The following is a 13,019-nucleotide window of genomic DNA, read 5'->3' as shown; positions in this document are numbered from 1 at the left end:
AAGTAAAACCTCTCGTTCTCTCAAACAGAGAATTAGTGAACATAAAAGATCAATCAGGAGAAACGACAGGGATTACCCAGTCAAAGGACATTTTAATGACCAAAAACCTGACATTTCTACCTTTAGATTTTGTGGCACAGAGAAAGTTAAGATATCAGACAGGGGAGGTGATATAAATAGTACTCAGAGCAAAAGAGAATGTTTTTACATTTTCACCTTCCAGACATTTTTCCTAAAGGTCTTAATGATGAAATGCCGATGTATGTTATGTTGTAAATGTGAACATGAATTACTCTGACATTTTTCTTGCGCTGTACCCAATGATTTATGAAAACTTGCTTGGTGGGTCGATGTCCTGATTGTAGTTTTACAGACGTGTTTAATACGTTTTATGTACACACGTTATTATAATATTCATGAAATGCACATTTCTATTTTTGGTAACATTACTTATTTTCCCTCGATTCCAACCCCATTCAATGCATGGAACGGATGTGGGTGGAGCTATGTCTACATAAAGGTGCTAAAAAAAAAGCCTCTATGTCACGTCCTGACCTTAGCTCCTTTTTTATGTCTCTATTTTAGTTGGGTCAGGGCGTGAGTTGGGGTGGGCATTCTATGTGTTGTTCTATGTTTTTGTATTTCTGTGTTTGGCCTGGTATGGTTCCCAATCAGAGGCAGCTGTTTATGGTTGTCTCTGATTGAGAACCATACTTAGGCAGCCTGTTTTCCCACTATGATTTGTGAGTAGTTGTTTTCCGTGTCTGTGTTTTCCATACAGAACTGTTTTGGTTTTCATTTATTTCTCTTGTTTAATTGTATTCTGTGTTGAGTTTAATAAATACATTATGGACACTTACCATGCTGCGCATTGGTCCGATATTTCATACTCCCCATCAGAGGAAGAAGAAAATCATTACACTCTAAGGCCTTGAGGCCGATACCTAAAGCTTTTTAAAGAGCAATAATACTATCAAGAGTAGTGTGTGGGTTTCTTCTTTTTTTCTCATCTTATTCAACTGTTAGCATGTACCTGAAAAAAAGATAACTCAGATGTGCGAGTGCCCTTTGAATTTTTAAGTAAGTAAAAGTGAAAAACATACAAAATACAGCTTGCTTTCTCTCTCTCTGTCACACTCTGGCCATTATTTGCGTTGTTTGTTTCTATGTTTTGTTTGGTCAGGGTGTGATATGAGTGGGCATTCTATGTTGTATGTCTAGTTTGTCTATTTCTATGTGTTTTGGCCTGATATGGTTCTCAATCAGTGGCAGGTGTTTGTCGTTGTCTCTGATTTGGGAACCATATTTAGGTAGCCTATTTTGTATTGTGGTTCGTGGGTTATTGTCTATGTTATGTTGCATGTTAGCACAGTGTTTCTATAGCAGTCATGTTCGTCTTGTTAGTTTGTTTGTTTTGTTTAGTGTAATTTGTGTTTTTTCGTAAATCATTGAAGTATGCATTCACACCATGCTGCGCTTTGGTCTCCTCACTATGACGATCGTGACAGAATAACCCACCTACAATGGACCAAGCAGCGTGGTAACGGCCAGCAGCAGCAGCGGCAAAGAAAGCAGGACTCATGGACTTGGGAGGAGATTCTAGATGGCGAAGGACCCTGGGCACAACCAGGGGAATATCGCCGCCCCAAAGCAGAGCTGGAGGCAGTGAAAGCAGAGAGGCGCCGGTATGAGGAGGCAGCACGGCAGCGCGGCTGGAAGCCTGAGAGGCAGCCCCAAAATGTATTGGGGGTGGCACAGGGAGAGTGTGGCAGCCAGGAGCTGCCGGAGCCGTCAGCCAGCCAGGAGCCGCCAGAGCCGTCAGCCAGCCAGGAGCCGCCAGAGCCGTCAGCCAGCCAGGAGCCGCCAGAGCCATCAGCCAGCCAGGAGCCGCCAGAGCCGTCAGCCAGCCAGGACCTGCCAGAGCCGCCAGCCAGTCCGGAGCTGCCCTTCAGTCCGGAGCTGCCCCTCAGTCCGGAGGCGCTCCTCAGTCCAATGGGTCCTTTAATTAGGGTCTTAGACCCAGGGTCGGAGGCGAGGGTCACCACTCTAAAGAGGCCCTTGAAGAGGGCAATGACTATGGTGGAGCGGGGTCCACGTCCCGCGCCAGAGCCGCTACCGTGGCCAGGTGCCCACCCAGACCCTGCCTGTTTGTTTCTATGTTTGTTTCTATGTTTTGTTTGGTCAGGGTGTGATATGAGTGGGCATTTTATGTTGTATGTCTGTATGTCTAGTTTGTCTATTTCTGTGTTTTGGCCTGATATGGTTCTCAATCAGTGGCAGGTGTTTGTCGTTGTCTCTTGTATTGTGGTTCGTGGGTTATTGTCTATGTTATGTTGCATGTTAGCACAGTGTTTCTATAGCAGTCACGGTCGTCTTGTTAGTTTGTTTGTTTTGTTTAGTGTACTTCGTGTTTTTTCGTCAATTATTAAAGTATGCATTCACATCACGCTGCACTTTGGTCTCCTCACTACGACGATCGTGACACTCTCTCTCTTGCTTCTCCTTCATTTTTTAATAAATGAATTTGTTCAAAACTGTTCAACTATTGTATTTCTCTATGAGTCAACTACAAACCACATTTTATGCACTGCAGTGCTAGTTAGGTGTAGAATATGTTTCAGTACTAGATTTGTTCTCTTATCCTTTGATTGGGTGGACAACATGCTGCAAGAGGACGTCCTTTGAAAGAGAGAGAGAGAACGAGAGAGAGCGAGAGAGAGAAAGAGAGAACGAGAGAGAGAGAGAGAGAGAGAAAGAGAGAGCGAGAGAGAAAGAGAGAGAGAGAGAGAGAGAGAAAGAGAGAACGAGAGAGAGAGAGAGAGAGAGAGCGAGAGAGAGAGAGAGAGCGAGAGAGAGAGAGAGAGAGAGAGAGAGAAAGAGAGAGCGAGACTACATCTAAGTCCAAAACAAAAAGCTTTTCATAAAGCCATTACTGGAGTAAAACACTATCCATTATTAAGCAATCTTTTCCAAACACTATGGAATAGGTGGGAGAGAACAATCAAATTATATGGAATTACACTGGGGGAAAAACTCTAGTGAGTGTGCTTTAGTTTGGCTGAGCTGAGGGACATGAATATGTTAGCTAGGGACATAATAATAATAACAAAGTGATGATGAGGCTGTTTACCCTATCCATTAGTGTGCATACAACACACCTGGTCTACCTATGAAGTAAAGCAGACAGGGAGATCTGAAGATAGATGGATAGGTGTTATGCACCTCTTTCCCTACTCTTTTGTGTGTGTTTGTTTTAATTGTCAGCTCATTTAGGCTGGAATCTTCTAGGGCTGTAAAGTTCTCTGGCACCGCCACACCTCTCAAAGGCTGGCTGTGAGCGAATAAATTAGAGCTGATTTCATTATCTTGCTGTGAAGAAAGCGGGTGTGCCTCTGAGCCTATCCTAGTGCCCTAATGCTTTGTGCTAGCACAGCAGCGGCCTGATGAGCGTATTGAATTTGTTGATATGGTCTTTTACGGAGCTTTGTTCTCCAACAAAGACTAATTAGAGACACAGCATTAGACTGTGTTGTCTGTCACGACTGATGAGGTGCTTCTCTTGTTTGGGCTCGTATTTAGGCATAAAGCTTGTGCTGTGAAACATGAGTTTAGCTCCCATTTAGCTCTAGCTCTATGTCAGAGGTTTCAATGGAGTTTGAGGAACCCTGCTGAAGCAATCAGCAGCAGTTGAGAAATTCTGACATGTATTACCTACCAGTCAAGTTCCTGAGAATACATACCATATACACCCCTAAAAGGATGAGTGTTTTCCTACAGGCGTTGACTACAAACTGGACACATAGAAACGGTGTCCTGTTCATGCTGACAGACGCGAGTGGGGTTGAATACTGGGCCTTTACTCTGCAAACACCATGTCTAAGCAATGTTAGAATCCAGACACACAGGTAGGCCAGGCAGGCTGTTCCAACTGCACAGGAATGCAGTGTTTGTCTTACCCAAAGCAGAGAGAAGATAGAGCACAGGGAATAAACACAGGGAATATCACACTGTGTGCAAACAGCCCGAATCTGCAGAATCTGCTACTTAATCGTTTCCCTGACAGGAAAAAGTAATTTACCCGACCTTCAACAAGTGCAAACAGCAAATGGGTAAACATGATATCATATCACTCAGTGACATTTGCATCAGCCAAAACACTGACAGACTGAGGCATTAGTGTACAGTGGCCCTCTGTTGAGCCAAACAAATAGGCCCAGTTGCGGTAACACCACATTCAAGTAGTTAACAATTAACATTGACTTTATTGCGATAGTCCAAGTTTTTGGGTTTACTTTGCCTAGTCATGTTGAACCAAGATGTAATCAATCAGTTTAGGGATTGGAATTGCTACTGAAGGACACAGTTAAAGGGAGTAGTTCAGTCAATCCTCCCCTCTCTTTAAAGAGAGATGTTTTTTATAGGAGAGGTAACAAAAGCTAATCTCTGTTTTTTTTAAAACTAGGAGTGAGTGCTTAGAGGTGGCATAAAGGAACCATGCCACTGTGCCCACTGGAGGTCCATTCATGCTGTTGGCCAGAAGAATAGCGCCATTACTGCTCTCCTAAGTGATTTCTCAGGGGCACAGAGGGAGGATGCACCAAGGGAATTTATGGATTGGTGATAATTCTGCCGGTTACTCAGTGTGACCTCTCTTTTAGGATATCCTTTGTCACAATGCTACTGCTACCGGCAAATGGACCACCAAGAACTCTATATGCCATTTAGCAGAAGTTACTCTACTCTTCCTCCTTTTTGGTGATGTAACAACACTGTATTGCATTTAGTTTTTACCAGGTAAGTTGACTGAGAACACATTCTCATTTACAGAAATGACCTGGGGAATAGCTACAGGGGAGAGAAGGGGGGGATGAATGAGCCAATTGTAAACTGGGGATGTTTAGGTGGCCAGATTGGGAATTTAGCCAGGACACTGGGATTAACACACCTACTCTTGCAGTAAGTGCCATAGGATCTTTAGTGACCACAGAGAGTCAGGACACCCAACGACCCATCCAAAAGACAGCACCCTACACAAGGTAATGTCTCCAAGCATTGCCCTGGGGCTTTGGGATATTTTTCTTTAGACCAGAGGAAAGGGTGCCTCCTACTGGCCCTCCAACACCACCAGCTCTCCCATCCAGGGACTGACCAGGACCAACCCTGCATAGCTTCAGAAGCAAAACAGCAGTGGAATGCAGGGTGGTATGCTGCTGGCATCCCTATTGTCATCGCTGAACAACGATGTATGACAAATACTGAACCACCATCACTGTACTGGACTAAAGAATGGTGTGAGAGAACAATAGTAATTTACTCTGTTGAGGGAAATTCAGTTGAGGATCCTTAACCAGGAAAAATATATGCTTAGCATGAGTAGACACAATTCAGCAGCTACGCTTTGTCTACTAATGCCTTCTAAAAGAGACTAGAAGGCCCACTGGTTAAGGGCATGGAGCAAGGCCCTGTCACAGCTCCGGAGCCACACCAGCACTGACGGGTGTGTGAGAGTGCATCTGTCACTGTGTGTTAGTGCCGTCTCAGCTTAATGAAATGGGAGAGTAGAGGAAGATAGAGAGAGCGAGTCTACTACTATAACTTTTATTTATTATTATTCATATTGCTATTGTTGTAGTTGCTGTTAATGTTAATATCATTACCACTTCTACTACTATTATTATTATTATTTAATACTGTTAGTCCAATCATTGCTGTTATGTACGTACTTTGGCAATGTAAGTCATTTACAGTTTTTCTCAATTGCTAAAACACTAAAACCCATTGGCTGAACAAAGTTCTCAGTTGCCTGGACTCATTTAGCAAATTATGCAGTCTGTTGTCAATACCTTACACTATTTCACATGGTAAAGCACAATGTGCAGATGTCACTTAGACTTTTCAGCAAAACTCTCAACACATTCTCATTCTCAAAACACATTCTGCACTCTAATGCACATGTCATCCATACTGGTAAACACAAGTGGCAACAATCAAATACAAATAGAGAACACATGTCATTGATTGAACACAACCACTCAAAATTGATTTAACCTGTTTCAAATGATGCGACACAACCAATATAAGCCAGTTCAGAGAGCAAACAGGTTATTGAAGGTGGGAAGGAGAAAGTCTGAGAATGGATAGAAGAAACAATGTGAGAGGACGAGGACGAGTTCGTATGCGAGGTGGGTGACGAGGAGGAAGAGGAGGAGGAAGAGGAAGGCAAGAAAGAGGAAGAGGAGGACGAAGAGGAAGAGGAAGACAAAGAGTGGAAATATCTGATAAAATTCAAGCAAAGGTTGTAGACCATGGTCTTGTCCATGGACTGACAATGAGGGAAGCAGGACTTAGAGTGCAACCCAATTTGAGCCGATTTTCTGTGTCCACCATAGTAAGGACATTCAGAGAAGAGAACAGGTACAGGATACTACTGTATTTTTGTAATTGCAAATTTACTGTACTACACTATATGCAGCTGTTTCAATAGACATTTGTAAAGTTAATCACTGCATGTATTGTACTACATGAATATGTTTTGTAACTGCACAACTACTTTTTGTAGAATTGCAAGGCAGCCACATGCAGGTGGAAGGACAGCTATATTCACTCGGGAGCAAGAGGCCGTTATAGTTGGCATGGTCCTTCAACATAATGCAATACGACTCAGAGAAATCCAGGAACGAGTGATACAAGACAACACACACTTCCAGGGAATCGACAGTGTGAGCATTTCCACAATTTACTGTGTCCTCCATCGTAACAGGATGCGAATGAAACAAGTATACAGAGTACCTTTTGAGTGCAACTTACCAAGGGTGAAAGAATTGCGAGCTCAGTATGTGCAAGTAAGTGTACATTCAGAAACATTTACTGAAATCCAGATTGTCTACAGTACTAACACATACTATGTGAATGACATTACTCTTCAGTACATACAATGTATGTGAATCAGAAGCCTAATTGTACTCTACAGTATAGCACTGTCTCTGTCTCTGTACGACTACATACAGTATATTGTATTTCTACACAGACAATATTTGACTTGGAATCCTTGGACAGACCCCATGAGTTCATCTTTGTCGATGAAGCAGGCAAGATTAGAAGGAGAGGCCGAAACATGATTGGACAGTGGGCCATTGTTGAAGTCCCTGGTCAACGAGGTGGCAATGTCACAATCTGTGCTGCTATCAGCAACCATGGTGTTCTACATCACCATGTTACACATATAACACCCAGCACCTTCTAAGATTTATTGCCAATCTAAGAGATATTTTATTTGAGCAGCAGGTTCAAGAGCAGCAGGGTCAAGAGCTAAATGAGAATCCCATTCCCACCTATGTGATAGTGTGGGACAATGTCAGTTTCCACCGAGCTGCTCAGGTAAGGGAATGGTTTATCATCAATGGGCAGTTTATGAACTTGTACCTCCCTCCATACTCGCCTTTCCTGAATCCGATTGAGGAGTTTTTCTCCTCTTGGAGATGGAAAGTGTATGATAGACAACCCTACACCAGAGTAAATCTGCTGCAAGCCATGGATTTAGCCTGTGGTGATATAGGTGAGGAATCATGTCAGGGCTGGATATGGCACACAAGAGGATTCTTCCCCCGTTGCCTCAGGAGGAACAATATTGCTTGTGATGTCGACGAAGTGCTCTGGCCTGACCCAGACCAAAGACAAGAAGAAGCACATTGATCACATGTTTACTCCTTTGATTTTTGTCCCTTTTAGTAGTGTATACTGTAGTACAGTGCATTGTAGGCTGTATACTGTACAATGGACAAATTGTATGGCCCTGAACATTGTGCTTTCCATTTATTAACAATAGATTTTGACTGGTTGCAGGTTCATATCAACAAAGAACAAGAATTACAGTATCACAGAGACAAAGGACAGGTTTGTGAGATGCAGGGTACAGTACTGTAAAAATAGGGGTACAAGGAGGAGGAAGAACAGAAAACAAAATTGCAAAGAGCAAAGCAGAGTAGTAATTTCTGATCAATTTTGAGCTACTATGATAGAACATGTTTTTGTTCATCAAAAGACAATGACGGAAAAATATGAATATTTTTTTAGATTAAAAATGTCCTTCTCCCTGAGAATTGTATGTTTTGAACAATGTGTTTTCTATTTTTCGGTGTATTGTTTACTGACTGCTTGAGAGTGTATATCATTTTCGATCACTTTGTTTATGATTTGAGAGCAGTGTTTGATTTTGAACACAGGTAAAACTGTTTTGAGGCGAATGTTTCATTTTGCGAGAGGAGTCAGAGGTTATGTAAATAGTGATTGAAGATGAGGTTTTGTGTTTAATGTTTTCAGGAAACGGAGCAAGGTTTCAGAAATGGTGTTTTAGCAATTGAGAAAAACTGTAACTTTCCATATCAATAAAGTCTATTGACTTGAATTAGAGAGAGCGAGAGAGAGAGAGACGGTGAAGGCCCAACCAGGCCTTGGCATCTCTGAGGAAATCAGAGGCTAGGCTCTCTGCTTGTACCATCAAACCCCTGAAACTTATCCAGAATGCCACAGCCCGTCTGGTGTTCAACCTTCCCAAGTTCGAAACATGTCACCCTGTTCCTTCGCACTCTCCACTGGCTCCCAGAACTGCCCCTCCCTACCTTAAGTCTATGCTCAACACTTCCACTTCTCTTTTCTTACTAGCAAAGTAAAGTAAAAAGTGTTAATTACTATGACAGTGATTTGTAGTCGTCTTACCTAGCTACCTTAAGATGAATGCATTAACTGTAAGTCCCTCGTATAAGTGTCTACTAAATGACAAAAATGTACATTTTAAATGGGATAGAGGGAGAGATGGACACAGTTTAATTCTGAAAAACTTCACAGGCTCTACATGTAGTGACAGAACGAAACACCCCGAATAACCACAGTAGCTTGACCTCTCAATCGTAGTTTTGTAAATCACAGACCTACACTGTAAAAAGTGAGATGACGCTGTTGGAATGATTGAAAATTACACTTTGATATGTTCAACCTAATCTATTCACTTCGCCTGAAATCAAATAACAAATTCGACAGATTAAAAATTTAAAGAACGTTTCCAAGGACTCTCTATACATCTGTATTGCGGAAGTTCAGCTTTACAGTGTGACTGAAATTCAAAGGCAATTTCTCCACGTTTAGCGGAGACCGCATTCACTGAAAACACTGCATGTATCAGCTCAATTGGAAATGTCCTTTACATTTCTATCGCACAATCTCTAACCCTTCAGCGATACAGATTGAATAGAGCCCTACATTGCTTTCAACACCTCAAGCATCAGAAGAGTTGGATGTGTTGCTTATTGTGTGGCTTTGAGTTTATTTTTGTCCACCCATGAGAGTGGTCATTCCGGTTCATGTGGTCTGTTGTAGTTGTTATTTAAACTTAAACCTGTACACTGCCAGCATATGTAATGATACTTGCATAAGAGCATTGCATAAGAGCATGATAAGGTTTATATGTTACAGTGGTCAATGCTTGGTTATGATAGTGTAGCTACTAAATGTGAATGTGTAGTACAAAGAATATTTTTGGAAACATTATTTCAAGTTATTGAACAAACTTAATTTCTTGATTTACAGGGAATTTATTTAATTGCTTGAACCCTAATTGAAGACATTTGGATTGGTAATTCCAAATAAAAATGCGAACTTTGAACAAGATGAAAAAATGGGTTGTCTTTACACGACATTGTCACAGATCCCTCCAGAACATTCCTTACGCACACCTGGCCCCTATTCCCACTGATTGTACTTGTATATATGTGCCCTTTTGTTTCCATTGGGCTTTCGATTATTGTTACAATATCCGTTGGTGCGTGTGAGTACCTGTTCTGTGTGTGTTTTGGCTTTTGTGCCTTTGTGGATTGCGCAGATGATTATGGGTCTCGTCCCATGTGTTAATCATTGTGCGGGTGTGTTATTTATTCGAGGTACTCCTCGCTCTTTTTGTTTTGGGTTTCTACCCTGTGTTTTGTTACTTGTTTGTTTGGTCTTCGTCCCTGTGCCTTTGCACAGCACTCCGTAATTTGGGCTTAATAAAAACCCTTATTACGCATTCCTGCCCCTGTCTCCCGAATCCTTCATGCCAGCGTGACAGAAATATTAGTTTGTATTTCTTATACGTTTTTTAACCAAAGTGTAAAAGTTGCGTGTTGAAAGAAATAGGTTGCAACTTGAAATACAGGTTTGGTAATAATCAAATAAAACATTTGGCATTGAATCATCTTTTTGGTTTCAATAAATGTAGTATTTTTCAATTGAGAACCTAACTCATTTAAGTTTTCAAATGGAAAATCATGTAGTATTTTCTGGGCAGGAAAAAATGTGGGGAGGGTGCCCAAATCTCCTAACAAATCATGAGTTTGAGTAGACAGGGCTTAAAAACAATCCCCTCAGAAACATGACATCGGTGGACACACCCAAATGAAAATATACTATAGTGTCACACCCTGATCTGTTTCACCTGTGCCCCCCCCCCAGGTATTTATACCTGTGTTTTCTGTCGGTCTGTTGCCAGTTCGTCTTGTATGCTTTTTCCATTTTCTCTTTCTCCTGGTTTTTGACCCTTGCCTGTCCTGACCCTGTACCCACACGCCTGACCACTCTGCCTGAGCCTGCCTGCCGGCCTGTACCTTTGCTCCACCTCTGGATTACCGACCTCTGCCTGACCTGACCCTGCCTGCCGTCCTGTACCTTGGCCTCTACTCTGAATTATCGACTTCTGCCTGCCTTGACCTGTCATTTGCCTGCCCGTTGTTACAATAAACATTGTTACTTCACAGTTTGCACTTTGGTCTTTCAGTACCTTGATTCCTGATACTATTGTATTCACTGTAGGGTTTTTGCAGACTTAAGTCCAGACATTACTGCAATATTTAGTTTACTGTTGTATACTGTAGTATTTACTGTAGTGTTTTTGTGGACTGTAGTATAGTGTAGTATTTTGTGTTTTTGCAGAAATTAATGTAGTATTTACCATAGTGTTTTTTCTTTCTCCTTCAGGAAACCTACTGGACAAAAACTAAGAGCAAATTTTCCATAATCTGTATGTAACGGCTGTTTGAAGAAGAGGACCAAGGTGCAGTGTCGTATGTGCTCATGATTTTTAATAAAACTGAACATAAAGTAACAAAGCGGAACAAACGAAACAGTTCTGTCTGGTGCAGACACATAAAACAGAAAATAACTACCCACAAAACCCATGTGGGCAAGAGCTACCTAAGTATGGTTCTCAATCAGAGACAATGATAGACAGCTGTCCCTGATTGAGAACCATATCAGGCCAAGACATAGAAATAAAAAAACATCGAAAAAAAGAACATGGAATGCCCACCCTAGTCACACCCTGGCCTAACCAAAATAGAGAATAAAAGCCTCTCTATGGACAGGGTGTGACACTGTAGGCAGGTAGGTAGGTCTGAACAGATCTTGGCGTGTAGGTTTCTCACTTTTTGGGTAGCACAAATTAGGATATAGGGGAGGGGAATGGATTGGGAAGATGCAAATTAAATACTGTAGTATTACTATAAACTGCAATGCTTTTGAGGACATTACCATAGTTTTATACTGTATACAACAAAATGATATAGTAAGTACTACACATGATTGAGGGATACTACAGCGTGTAGTATTTTATTCAACAGGAGCGGTCCTCAAACATCTCCTCGGGGACCTCCAGCCATTTCATGTATTTGATCTATTCCAGGGCTAACACACCTGATTCAACTTGTCAACTAATCATCAAGCCCATGACTAGGTGAATCAGGTGAGCTATTTCAGGGATAAAACAAAATAGTGAAATGTCTGGGGTCCCAGGGGAGAGGTTTAAGAACCACTGTTCCTCAGTATACTGCAGTTTACTACAGAATTCTATAGTAAGTACTATAGTATTCTATAGTAAATAGATGTAGGCAATGTGTTCATTTGGGCAATGTGCAGATTGCTAGGCTAGTTCTAGCCACAGCCAGTCAGTGGTTGTAAGCATGTAACGCTGACGTCATGGCGCAAGCAAACGACTCACGATATACACTCATTGAAAATATCCTCCACCAGCGCTAGCCCCCGAACATGTTTACGGCAGGACATGAACAGATAATATGGCTTTCCCAACGCCACCATTTCCTCTCTGACATGAAACATTTGTACATTGTTGGAAGAAACCCGTCTGTCTAGACAGACCAGGGTTCCCAACTGGTGTCCCGCTGATTATTTCATTTGGCTCCCCAAGCTTTCTGAGCAATAAATAAATAAATAAATATATATATATATATTGTCACGCCCAGACCTTTTCTTTTCTTTATTATTTGGTTAGGTCAGGGTGTGACAAGGGTGGTTTGTGTAGTTTTTGTATTGTCTAGGGTTTTTTGTATGTTTATGGGTTTTCCCTTTTCTAGGTGTTTATAAGTCTATGGTTGCCTAGATTGGTTCTCAATCAGAGGCAGCTGTTTATCATTGTCTCTGATTGGGGACCATATTTAGGTAGCATTTAGTATTCCTTGTTCTGCACTAGCCATATTGCTTCACAGTTAGTTTTGTTTAGTTCTGTTCAGTGTTGTCTCTTTAATTAAAGAGTGATGTTCGCTTACCACGCTGCGCCTTGGTCTCCTCTTTATGACGACCGTGACATATATATATATATATTTTTTCTTTGTACATAAAAGACTGTAAACACACCAGCAAATCAGCTCCAAGTGATTTTCATTTTGGAAATCTGTTCCAAAGTATTCCCATGCAAAATATAGAAATATGAGATCATATACAAATGATAAGCAATGTTTGAAATGATTGTGTTTTAGTCAAACGTATCTGTTTAGGCTTCTAGCTGTCACTATGCAGTCTGCAAATGATTTGTAATTATGTTCTGGCCCCCTGACAAAGGAAAGGGGGATAACTAATCAGTTGTACAACTGAATGCATTCAACTGAATTGTGTCTTCCGCATGTAACCCAACCCCTGAATCAGAGAGGTGCAGGGGGCTGTCTTAATCGACATCATCAGTGCCCAAGGAGCAGTTGTTG

At 41.6% G+C, this 13,019-nt stretch overlaps 1 protein-coding gene across 2 annotated transcripts in view; it reads right to left on the bottom strand.

Annotated features, from left to right (window-relative positions):
* The window catches only part of gfra1a (gdnf family receptor alpha 1a), a 102,153-nt gene that overhangs the window by 15,119 nt on the left and 74,015 nt on the right, over nt 1-13,019 (bottom strand).

The sequence above is a fragment of the Oncorhynchus mykiss genome, chromosome 23 (assembly GCF_057628025.1).
Source record: "Oncorhynchus mykiss isolate SJ-2025 chromosome 23, ASM5762802v1, whole genome shotgun sequence".
NCBI classification, from domain to species: Eukaryota; Metazoa; Chordata; class Actinopteri; order Salmoniformes; family Salmonidae; genus Oncorhynchus; species Oncorhynchus mykiss.
Note: the sequence above shows the minus strand (reverse complement) of the source record. Positions and strands in the feature narration are given on the sequence as shown.